Source organism: Callorhinchus milii, unplaced genomic scaffold, assembly GCF_018977255.1.
Source record: "Callorhinchus milii isolate IMCB2004 unplaced genomic scaffold, IMCB_Cmil_1.0 Scaffold1, whole genome shotgun sequence".
NCBI classification, from domain to species: Eukaryota; Metazoa; Chordata; class Chondrichthyes; order Chimaeriformes; family Callorhinchidae; genus Callorhinchus; species Callorhinchus milii.
In genome coordinates, this window is record NW_024704742.1 from 84132824 (window position 1) to 84145869 (window position 13046).

The following is a 13046-nucleotide window of genomic DNA, read 5'->3' on the forward strand; positions in this document are numbered from 1 at the left end:
GGAGAGAAGATGGAGCATCCACTTAATCCTTTGAACCATTGCAAAATAAGATTTTTTTTCCATTCATGACAGCCTTCCACTGTTAAGTCATTCCATAATGTAACTTCTGTAGCTGTATTCGCAAAAAAATCTTTTTATGACTAATAGCAACCTGTAAATTAAGTTAGTTAAACAAAGTATGATATTAATGATACCCAAGAGTTTCAGCTTCTCATAACACTAATGATGTTTTCACAGATGTATTCACAGATAATTGAGTGAAAATGTAAGAAAATCAGTCTTAAAAAATATTCTAAACATATGGATCAGCTCTACATAAATTGATATCATTTTTAACTTCCCATTGTTGTTTTCTTCTGTGTTTTTTTATATAAAAAAATAAAAGTCCTTGTTTTGGATACAAAATGTTTAGAAATAATTTATTTGCATTGCACAGTGACCTGCAGCATCTTAGCCTGCGTTTGTCAAGTCATCACTGCACAACATCGCTAATTGGTGCTATGAGGTTCTGTAAAAAATTTTAGTAGAACACTGAAGAGTTAAGTGTTTTTCCCAACAGCAAGGCACCAGGACCTCATCCCCTTTTCTCACTAATTCTTTATGAATCCCAGTCTGCCTTGATCCAACATCTGAAGAGACGAGACTGAAGGAAGGGACTTCTGATACTCTTTCAGCAGATATGAATGAGCTAGCATTAACGCTGTTTTCAAACCTCTTCATAGTTATGCACAACAGGTATCCTAGAAACTGCAAGGTATCTCAAGCAATTATTAAAGGAGATCCTGGTCTCTAGTGGGGGAGAGGGTTCTTTGTGGGTTCTACAAAGAAACTGCACCATGCACAGGTCTGGTGTTTCTTTGCTGATAACTATTTGGTCAATTTTATGAAGTTGAACCCACAAAGCAGAGCTCACATAAATGCCAATAATAACAAGACCAGACAGTCAAAAATGAGTTCTCCACAAATAAGGATCAGACCATCCTTTCATTGATGGAAAGTGGGGAGGGCGGGGTTTAAGAGAAACAGAGCAGACATAGTTGTCATGTGGGGGCGAGACATAATCAGTCAGAATAAAGAAACCTTACAGACCAATCCCTACTTCACATTATGCAATAAACCTGGCTGGTTTAGCATGTTTGTTATGGAGACCGCTAAAGAGGTATTGCAAACAGGAATGAGATGTTGGTTAACAAGAACTGGATTTTATGGCTCAGAAGAAGAATCCAGACTTTGGAAGCACCAACAATAGATTCAACAGTCATCCTGCTTATCATCAACCAGACTCTTTACAGCCTGTGGCATTATGAATTATACCTTACTGCAGCATGCACTAAGTGTCAGCCAACATTGAGACTTTTAACATATAGTCTTGGTTGTTGCTCCAGTGCAGCGCTGAGGCATTGGCAAAGGTGTCGTTCTTGAGATGAGATATTAACCAGAGACCTTGTCTGCCTATTCAAGTGGACAAAATTCCTGTGGCACTGTTCAAAAAGAGAAAGGAGTTTCTTCCAATGCCCTAGCCAATATCTTCCCCCCACCCACCACTACACACACAAAAAAATGGTGACTCACTTCACGGCTTGTGGGATGTTGCTGGGTGCAAATTGGGTGCTGCGTTCATCTACAAAACACGTAGTTTATAGTACATTCTGTGAAGCGTCTCAAGATGTCACCCCCACCATGAAAGGCTCTTTATCAAATGTAAGGATTATTACTTTCCTGCTGACTGCAGGGATCTCCAGACGAGCCCATTCCCAAGGATGATTTCTGCAGAAATCCTTCTCTAACACTAGAGGGTGATGTAGATGCAGGGACGCAGCCAAAAGAGCATCCTGTTCCCCAGAGCCAACCAGTGGTAAAACGTTACCATCTCCCTTCTGGCCGACCTTGACCGCAGTGGGGTTGTGATCAGGATGAGAATATTGCTCGCACTCTTCACAGTCCTACTTAGGCCTGACTCTTACCCCCTCCCCAAGTCTATTTAGTTATGAATGGTCTCACCTGCACCCAAGTAAAGGAACAATTGCTCAAACAATACAATACACGAGCATGCCAATGTCAACATACAAACTCCATATTGATAAAATCTACCAAATCCCTTTGCCTGAATTGTTCTGAAAACCTTGCTCTGTTGAAGGAGTTTTTTCCCTCCTCAGATCCTGATCTAGACCCACAGAAATGATTGTCAAGTTTGGAGTGCATCTTTCTTGGTCACCCGGCGAGACTTTGTGCCCTCATACCTGTATGTGGATCCAAGACCTTCTAAATAGTCTACTTTCCTATTGCGGACCTTTCTAGAGAAACAAGCAGCTGGACGCTTACCAGGTATATGGTGGTTTTAACTGGTTAAACACCAACAGTACCTCAACACACACCCTGGTGTCCCCAGGAGTGCATTCCATCCCAGACACAATTTCCATGTGTAGGTTGATTGTATACATGAAACTATCAGTCTGCTTTGGATACTCTTTAGCATGATGATGGGCTTCAGCATGTGTCAGGAAATAGTTTTGTTTGGGTGGCAGGGAGTGATCTTGGTGCTGTGAGAATCTGAGAATATTAACTATTATATACTGTGTTATATTACATACTGCGAGGGAGACTGAGACACTGCATGGTCTGAAAATAATACTGCATGTGTCAACACAGAGTCTCGGGCCTCACCTGCTGCTGTGAATGCCAGCTGCAAAGGTGATAGGTGAAAAAGTGAAGGTGAAAGAGGAGAGTGCGAGAGAGAGGAATGTGAACATGACATGAAAGAGGTGACAAAAAAGGAGACTAACGGGAGAAAGTGCCTTTCTAGTTGCCTTTCCATTATTGCCTGCTGAAGGATTTCAGCAAACTGATGAGGTTTGTATTAATCTGCATGCGGTTGGGAGTGCAGCTGGATGCTAATTGGGCTTAGATTCCCCTGTGTTATAGAGGGGAAAGTGAGCTAGTGTTCCTCTTGAGTTATCCAGAGAGCGCTGCTGGAGGTTGTATGTGTGTGGCCTTCAGACTATAGACTTGCCTGTGTTTCCGCAATGCCAAATATTCTGTCAATATTCTCATTCAAGACTTACACGTGAAAAAAGGTTACTTGGGCAAGTACCAAAGGGCACTGGTGGAGTTATTTTAAGCGCTTTGTGATGGCCTCTCGATGTGAAAGGTGCCATATATATGTAATTTGTATTCCATTGTGTTTCACAGGAGTGGCACCTTTGGGAGAGAAAAATGTGTGGGGATAAAATTGATGAGAAAATTTGTTACCTAAGGTATTGGTTTAAGGTATACAATCATTGCATCACATTAGCTGAACGTGCATTCTGAAATTGGCTAAATTGCCATCGACATGTATAGTCCTTATTAGACTGAACCACAGAATTTGTAATTAAATTAACAATGAATTATCTCTTTTCCCCTAGTAACTAGCATTATTCATCTGGAAATATATGTATGATATATACATGACCTCAGTTTCTGTGGAAACACTTAACCCTCCGCAGCCATTCAATGGAATTGCCAATCACACAAACTATTGTGAAATAAAAAACAACTAGACAAATGCAAATTCAGAGTCGTATAACCATCCTTCTATATTTCCAGGTAAAAGAACATTGTACTATAGCCCGGAAAATGAGAATCTATGAGAACTCATTTAATAAAACAGTCTGATGCTGTAATGAGTAAATAATAGAGGTGCTATTCTAAAAGGAAGGAATCAAGGAAGAGATGATGCAACTTTGTCAACTAAACCTCTTAGGAACTGTACCACCAAGGCAACTGTCAACATTTTAGTAGTGAACATAATAAAATTTCAACACGTACTGTCTTTACCAGCATTTGGAAAAAGTTTTATTGATTTTTTTTGTGAATTAATCACACCTGGTTCTTCTCTTTTCCCAAACCAAAATGGATTTGTCAAATGGTTCATGAAATCTGTGGCACCTTCTGAAATGGGCGAATGATTGTAAGAATGCTGTGTATGTCTGGAGCATTTGGCAGGCTCCCTCTGTATCACAGTTCTCATCTACGTGCATCAGTAAAAGCTATTCCTGCTAAGAGCTAACAGGTTCAGTGTCTGTTACATAATCCTACCCATGGCTGATGCAAATCTCCACTCCAGTTTCTATGGGAAAGGAAAACTCAGTGCATGTGCCAGGCTGATAATTTAATATTTCCTTGATTCATGAATTGATTTCATGGAGCTTTCATAAGTCCTGAGAGGTTCAGTTTAGGCTATGAAGCACTTTTTCCAATGCACAGAAGATATAACAACAACAACATCTATATAGCGCCTTTCACACAGGGTAGCTTTCACAAAAGACACTTCGGCCCCTTCAACTTACGTGTTATATGTATTAAACTGACACTTCTATGTAATTCAGGTGCTACCTCCTGCTAGCAGAAACAGCCTTTTATAGCCTTGGGAGGTCTTGCAAATTGTGAGGAGAAGGGAAGGGAAGATTGAAAGAGTGGATTAAATGCATGAGGGACACCAGTCTGAGTAACAAAACAGTGGCACCTGACACTTTGTGTGTTTGTGACTTGTTTTGAAAAAAATTTAATTTGCTCCACAATTTTTCACAAAGGTAAAGGGTAATATATCAATACAACTCAATAAATATGACACCAATACACACAGTATACTGAGGAGCAGGAGGACTTCTAAAGTTCTCTCATTTTCTTCTCCAATGATATAATCGTAAATCCAAACTTTTCAGTGATTCCACAGTGAAATAAATAATAATCCTTGCATTTGATATAGCACCTTTCATGTCAGGAGGCTATCTCGAAGCACTTCACATTACTGCAAAATGCAGCAATTGCGTATTTTGTAGGCAAACATGGCAGCCAATTTGTGCACAGCATTGTCCCACAAATAGTCATGAAAATGAATTGAGGATTGTTGACCAGGACACCAGGAGAAACTCCATTCTCTTTCCAAATAGTGCCTTGGGTTCTTTAACGTCTATCTGAATAAGCAGACATTTAATGTCTTATTGAAGGACAAGTTTACTCCATTGACTGCAAGCTCAAAGCACAAAATTACACATCATTCGTTCATAAGTGGTACTCACTAAATTGATAGAATACTTAAGGCCTGACATCTGACTACTGTGGTTATAGATGTGTCTTTTTGGTATAGTAAGGGGTGTGCCTATATGTTGGGTTCATTTGCAATGTCAAGTCAGAACAGAGAGATCACAACCTATACCTAAGCCATGCTACACTTAACCTTGGAGCAACAGCCAGAAATACATGCCCTTTGCTGAACCAACCTGTGCTGATGGACGCAATAAGCTCACTTCCCCCAAAAATTCAGTAGACTGGTTCTCATCTAATTCACATGTTGTCTTAACAACCCTGGAGCAAAATTCAGGTGATGTTGTCAGATTAACCATGCTTGTTAACCCAACCTGTAAATTAGACCCCAAATTATCTTCCAATAAAATGCATTTAAGTGCGAATCAGAATCACTATATTGTTTTTTTATCAGCCAGGTGTCTGACACATGTAGAAACCCATCACCGTAGTTAAGGGTATTCAAACCAAACTGAGAGTCACACATATGTATGCCACCTACACATGGAAACTTCCCTTCTCTGTGTCTGGAATGGAACACACCCTCTTTACCTAATTCTAGAGAGTATTAAACACAGTTTGGTGAGATCCAGGGCTTGGGGACCCCAGACTGTATGTTGCAGAACTGCTGGAGTTTAAGCTAAAAAAACATACAGTTTGCCAATTAAAGGACTGTCTGGACATCTTCCTGATGCTTGTCCAATTTAGAACCACCCAACCCATTACAGCTGTGATTTGCAGGGTTAACAGCAACTGATTGGGAATAATAATCCTTCCATTTGATATAGCGCTTTATCATGGCTTCAAGGCATCTCAAAGTACTTTACAGAATATACTGTGAAGTGAATTGACTGTATATTTTGTGGGCAAACATATACAATCTGCCCCTGGGTCGTGCTGATGAGCCAGGCTGGCTGTCCTGTCTTGAGCACTGCCTGGAGTACCCTACTGTACATATCCCTGCCTCAGGGCTGGACTACCAAAACCACCAGACAATTGACTCAATTCCAACCTTTTGTTGCCAAACACATTGCCTTGGAGTAAACTTAGCGCTTAAGTGGACCCATGCTTACCTCCTCTTAAAGGAGGATAGTTCACTATGTATTGATACTGTTTTATGTCTCTGTATTGCATTGACATGTCAGGGAATGCCCTTATAGAGTTTGGAAATAGAAGTTGGAAATATGAGTTAAATGGAAAAGTTCTAGAGGGAACAGATGAATAAAAGGCCCAAGAGTGCCAGTAAATAAATCATAAAAGAAATTAGTTTACAGCTGCAAAGTGATTTGCAAGGCAAATGAGATCCTCGGAATTCATAGCTAAAGGCAAGGGGTTTGAAAGCATGGAAGTACTGTTGCGGCTGTATAAGGCACTTGTGAGACCACACCTAGAGTTTTGTGGTCAATTTAGGATACTTCAATACAGAAAAATTACATTGGTTTTAGTGACAGAGTAGGATAGAGGTGGGAAGCTTAAGTGTAGTGGAACCCATACAGGTCTATTATCATTTCAATCATCTTTGGCTCAGTTTTTAAACTTTGATCAGTTAATAATAATAATAATCCTTGCATTTGATATAACACTTTTCACGTCTTCTAGACGTCTCAAAGCGCTTCACAGAATAGACTGTAAAGTGAATTGACTCTATATTTTGTGGGTGAAATGCGACAGGCAAATGCGCACAGCAGTGTCCCACAAACAGTCATGGATTGAAGTGACCAATTTATTATTTGTTTAAGGAATTATTACCCCTGGAAAAGTGATCCGCTAATCAACTACCCAACGGGTTCCCACGTACTGTTAGGTAAAAAGAGGTAAGTAAGGAAACTTGCTCAACATTTCAACCTGCCAGGAATCAAACCCAGGTCTTTCGCTTGCAAGGTGAATGTTCTAACCACTGAGCTACAGGACTCCAGAATGACCTTACAATTAGGGCAAAATTGGTTAGGAAGGAGGCAAATACTAATACGAATTTGGAATGTATTGCCTCAGGAAACCACAGATAGGAAATCAATTCAGGGATTCAAGAATGAGTCCTGTACAACAACAACAACAAGATTCCATTTATAGAGCGCCTTTCACATCGGGAGGACGTCCCAAGGAGCTGTACAGTTGGGTCGGGACCCGAGCAGGGGGGAAATGCTCAGGGTGAGGGGAGGGAAGGGAGGGAGCGAGGAGGGGGTAGAGAGTCGAGAGGGGAGCTGAAGGCACGGTCAAAGAGAAAGGTCTTGAGACCGGCCTTGAAGGAGGAAAGAGAGGAGGCGGCGAAGGCATTGGGGAATAGAGTTCCAGAGCCTTGGGGCTGAGAGGCTGAAGGCCCGGCCACCGATGGTAGGGTGGTTGGGGCGGGGGATGTGGAGCAGACCGGAGCCAGAGGAACGGAGGGTACGGGCAGGTAGGTAGGGGGATAGTAGGTCGGAGAGGTAGGAGGGAGCAAGGCCGTGAATGGCCTTGTAGGTGAGGATGAGGATCTTGAATTCGATCCTCTGGGGGATGGGGAGCCAGTGGAGGCGAGCGAGGGTGGGAGTGATGTGGTCCCGAAGCCTGGTGCGGGACAGTACACGAGCTGCAGAGTTCTGAATGACCTGCAGCTTGTGGAGGGAGGTGGCGGGAAGGCCGGCGAGGAGAGAGTTCCCATAGTCCAGCCTTGAGGTGATAAAGACGTGACCAGGTTTCAGCAGCGTGAGGGGTGAGGTAGTGCCGTAGTCTGGCGATATTCCGGAGGTGATGGAAGGCGGTGCCAGTTGTGGTGCGGATATGAGGGAGAAAGGACAGCTCAGGGTCGAACAGAACGCCGAGGTTCCTGAGTGGCTTTGAGAGGTGGAGAGTGCAGCCTTGGATGCTGATGCTGTCGGCGCCTGAAGTGTGGAAGCGCTGACGCGAACCAATCAGGAGGGCCTCAGTTTTACGCACGTTGAGCTGAAGAAAGTTGTCTCTCGTCCAGGACTCGATGTCGGACAGGCAGCTGTCAGGACATCGGTGGTCGTGGAGTTGAGGGTAGAGGAGGAAAGGTAGAGTTGGGTGTCATCCGCATACATGTGGAAGTTAACCCCATGTCTGCGGATGATGTCACCAAGGGGGAGCGTATAGAGGGTGAAGAGGAGGGGACCGAGGACAGAGCCCTGAGGGACACCACACGAGACAGTGCGGGGGTGGAGGAAAAACCATTTGTGGAGACAAAGTGAAGACAGTGGGAGAGGTACGACCTAAACCACTCAAGGACAGGGCCTTGAAGGTTTAGGTGGGAGGACAAGCGGTGGAGGAGGATAGCGTGGTCGACCGTATCGAATGCTGCCGATAGGTCGAGGAGGACGAGGAGGCAGAGGGAGCCCTGGTCACAGATGGTCAGGATGTCATTGGTGACCTTGACCAGGGCAGTTTCTGTGCTATGGGCAGCACGGAAACCCGACTGAAGGGGTTCGAAAAATGGGGTGGAGAGGAAAGAGCGCAGCTGGGAGGCGACAACTCTTTCCAGGACCTTGGACAGGAAGGGGAGGTTGGAGATGGGCCGGTAGCTTGATAGCTGCGATGCATCAAGGGAGGGTTTTTTCAAGGTGGGAATGATGTAGGGTATTGGTTAGAGCTCTCGCCTCGCAAGCGAAAGGACCCGGGTTCGATTCCCGGGCGGGGTGAAACCTTAGGCAAGTTTCCTTATTCCACACACCTCTGTTTACCAAGCAGTAAGTAAGAACCCAGTTATTAGTCGGTAGGTGGATTGCTTTCCAGGGATAATAATCCCTTTATAAATAAATGAAAATAATAATTTGGTCACTCAATCCATGACTGTTTGTGGGACACAACTGTGTTTCAAACGCTGCCGCGTTTCATCCACAAATTATTCAGTCAATTCACTTTACACTATATTTTGTTTCTACAACATGATAAGACACTATACCAATGCAAGGATTATTGTTATTATTTGTTATTATTAACGATACTTTAGAAATATGGCCTAGTGGCAGGGAAGTGGGGTCAGCGGAAACAATAGTACGTAATGCTTTACGGTGCAGTGGATTCCATGAGCCAATGGCATGTTTCTGTTCCTACCTTATTATGTTCCTATGACCCTACATCTGCATTGGAAATGTAAAAAGGTATCAGTAACAAAGAAAGACTGTAAAGTACATAACAAGCTGAAATACTTTTACAATACATAACAGCAGGGAGTAATATCTTTGTTGAATGTGCCACTAATGAAAAAATCTTTAAGGTTGACTGAATCCTGCCAGAATCCTTTGAGTGTAGTACAGCTCGTAACTCACTCGTTTATTTTACCAATGTTGTTTACTTCTTGTTATTGTTGTTAACTTAATGAAATAGACTTGCTAATATTTATTTATATTTTTGCAAACAATTCTTAAAATGGTACCACTAAATAACCTGTGAAAAGCATGAATGTTCACTGTAGCAGTAAATGAGATCAATAACAGCTGAAACTTTGGAAAATTTTGTCTTTTAACCAAAAACGCATGAAGTGTAAATGAGCCAACATTGGACATTTAATAGGATTTTCTTCCTTGGAGCAAAATTTGTCACCTTACGTTTAATGAGAGGAAAGGCAAAAGTATGGAAACAGGTCGTTAGAAACAGAGTGTTGCATACAGTAGGGCATCTGCTGGAAATATCACATAAAATGCAGCTATTTCTTCAGGTTTGTTCGGTGATGGGTAATGATCAGTCTCTCTCGGATCAGCTGATTTGTCTTTGCTTTTACTGTCCAGTGCTGTGGGATTTATTTTATCACACTATGTCCACACTGAGTATCGATTGCTTTCTGGAGCATTTTCAGAATTGGAGCTGTGTTCCTGGGTTTCTGCCTTGCACACTGATATGCAATCTATTGATGGAGAAGATGGAGCCAGCTCTCAAAGGAGCACTGCTGAATGACAGGATGCAGAACAACAGCAGCTGTTACCAACATTCCTCTCTGATTTTCTGCATGAATATGGATTTATCAGTTGAATCTAAAACTAGTCTTGAGAGTGCTTCTTTTCACTATGCCATTGCTCTATGTACTGCTACAAATTTAGGTGTGGTTAAATCTGATGCCAAACTGACTCAGAGGCAAGAGTGAGGTCAGTTGAGACCTTGCCAACCTGAATAATACAACCTTAGTCCCAGTTTTCAGCTGCACAAGTTATGAGACTAGGAGTGCACATAAAACATGAATGACATAAACCAGCAGGTGACAACTCTAAGGTCAAAGATAATGATTCTTTCAGAGCCAGGAATGCAAAGCAAGTTGAGCAACGCTCTGAGCCAGTGCAAAGCAATTTGCATTTGAGTGATAAGAGTAATTGCTGGTCAGGGCAATAATTGAAAACATTGGTCGAATCATAGCCACCTGAAGATTAAAATCAAAGCTTCAATATCAAATCAGCAGAATGTTGGAAACCCAATGAGAGAGCCCCACTCTGGCCCCTGATGCTCAGAAGAAGCCTTGGTTCCAACCTATGGAATAAACAGCACTGGAGAAACAATATTACTGGAGCGTACCTAATAAACAAGTTTTAATGACTCAAATAATTTGAAACACAAGTGCTTTAGATCAAATCTGATTCATGGACTCAAATGGGATAGAGCAACTGACAGAGGCATAATCAAACCCGCTGCTCTCAAATCTCTTGCAGTTTTTCATTATTTACATAAACAGAGAAATATATGAAGCACATGTTATTTTCGCAGGACCAAAACACAACCCAACACACACTCTGAGGTCCCCAAGCCGTGGCTCTTGCCAACCTGCGCCTATTACTTTCCGTTATTGGGTAAACAGGATGCATCTCTCCAGGGAGAGAGTGCGCATTCCATTCCAACAATCTATCTCTGGAATTTCCATGTGTAGGTGGGATACATGGAAATCAGAGCTTGGTTTGGATACTCTTAAGCATAGTGATGGGTTTACGTATGAGTCAGACAAATGGCTGACCAAATAAAAAATTAACAGAGAAAATAAGAGAATATTGTAATCAAAGCAGCCCTCAACAGGTGCAAAACATTTTATCACAAGAGATATTGCATCATATCGATCTGAATATGCCTTTGAAGTTCAGAAGATGAAAAGTATACAATATAATCTCTCCTGCAATAAAGTATATTGCCACACTCATAGCAGTGAGAGGTTACTTTGCCAACTGATGAGCAAGTTTATTTTTGTTTGAGCCGATCTGGGACGAAAATATTTGTAGGGAACAGAAGTTGTCGGAAAGACCGGAAACTAACTGCTCTGACACTGTTCTGTCACTTAGTTGACAATCAACAACAACTTGCATTCACATAGCGCCCTCCACACTAGGCGGTGTCCCAGAGCACTTAACAATGGTGGAGCCCGATGCCGAGCCAGGGGGAGGTGACCATGGATAGGTCGAAGAGGAAGGTCCTCAGGCGCAACCTGAAAATTTGGAAAGGGAGGACAAGGCAAAGGGATTGAGGGAGGGAGTTCCATAGCTTCGGGGCATAGTGGCTGAAGGCGCGGCCGCTGATGGTGGAGGATTCATAGGAACAAGGAGCAGGTCGGAGCCAATAGATCGGTGGCAATGGGTACTGCTGTGGGGAGAAATGAGATTGGAGAGATAGGGGGGGTGCCAAAGCGTGGAGGAATTTAAACACTAGAGTGAGGTTCTTGAATTTGATCTGTTCTGTGACAGGGAGCCAGTGGAGTTTGACAAGGACTGGAGTAATCAGGGTGTGGAGTTTGGTACGGGTGAGAATGTGGGCGGCGGAGTTTTGGATGAGTTGAATTTTGTGAATAGTGAAAGAGGGGAGATTGGCAAGGAGGACATTAAAGTAGTCCAGCTGAGAGGTGATGAAGATGTGGACAAGCGTTTTGGCAGCTTGTGAAATGAGGTATTGTCGGAGATGGGCAACGTGGCGGAGGTGGAGGAAAGTGGTCCCGATCAGGGACAGGGTGTGGGCGAGGTAGGATAATTGGGGATTGAATCTGATGCCTAAATTGCGCACAGGTTCAGAGAGTTTTAAGGACAGATTGGGTAGGTTGAGGAGGTCTAAACTGCAGGAATAAGACATCGACGGGAGCCAAAGTCTATGGATTCCGTCTTGTTGATGTTTTAACTGCAAGAAGTTTGCACTCAACCAGGCCTTGATGTCAGTCAGACAAGCTGACAGAACACAATTGGAGGAGGAGAAGTACAGTTGAGTATCACCCGTATACATGTGGAAGTTAACCCAGAGTCTGTGGATGACATCTCTGAGAGGGAGCATATAGATAAGAAAGAGAAGGGGGTCAAGGATAGAGCCTTGGGGTACCCCACGGGTGACTGGGTGGAAGAGAGAAGAAAAAACATTTGCGGATATGTCGTGTTGGCGGTTTGTAAAATAGGACTCAAACCAAGAGAATGAGGTCTCACTGAGGTGGATAATGGAGGACAGACGGTGGAGGAGGATAGCGTGATCGACTGTGTCGAATGCAGCAGAGAGGTCCAGATAGAGCGGACATCGTTTGTGATTTTCACGAGCGCTATCTCTGTACCGTGAGCAGAGCGGAAACTGGGGGAGCTGGATGATCAGCAGCTGGTGGGGAGGGGATTGAGATAGCCGGCGGTGGGTTCATCAGGGTGATGGAGGATGAGAGGGAGGAAGGAGAGATGGGAAGGAGGAAGGATAGGAGCAAAGGAATAATAATAATAATAATAATAATAATAATCCTTGCATTTGATATAGCGCTTTTCACGTCGGGAGGACGTCCCAAAGCGCTTCACAGAACACACTGTAAAGTGAATTGACTGTACATTTGTGGGCGAATGCGGCAGCCAATTGCGCACAGCAATGTCCCACAAACAGTCGTAGATTGAAAATGACCAATTTATTATTGTTTTTGGTTTTGAAGGGATTATTATTAGGCGTGTGGAGTAAGGAAAATTGCCCAAGGTTTCGCGCTGCCTGGAATTGAACTCAGGTCTCTCACTTGCAAAGTGAGTGCTCTAACCACTGAGCTACAGGACTCCTGTAAGATGGGGGCCGTG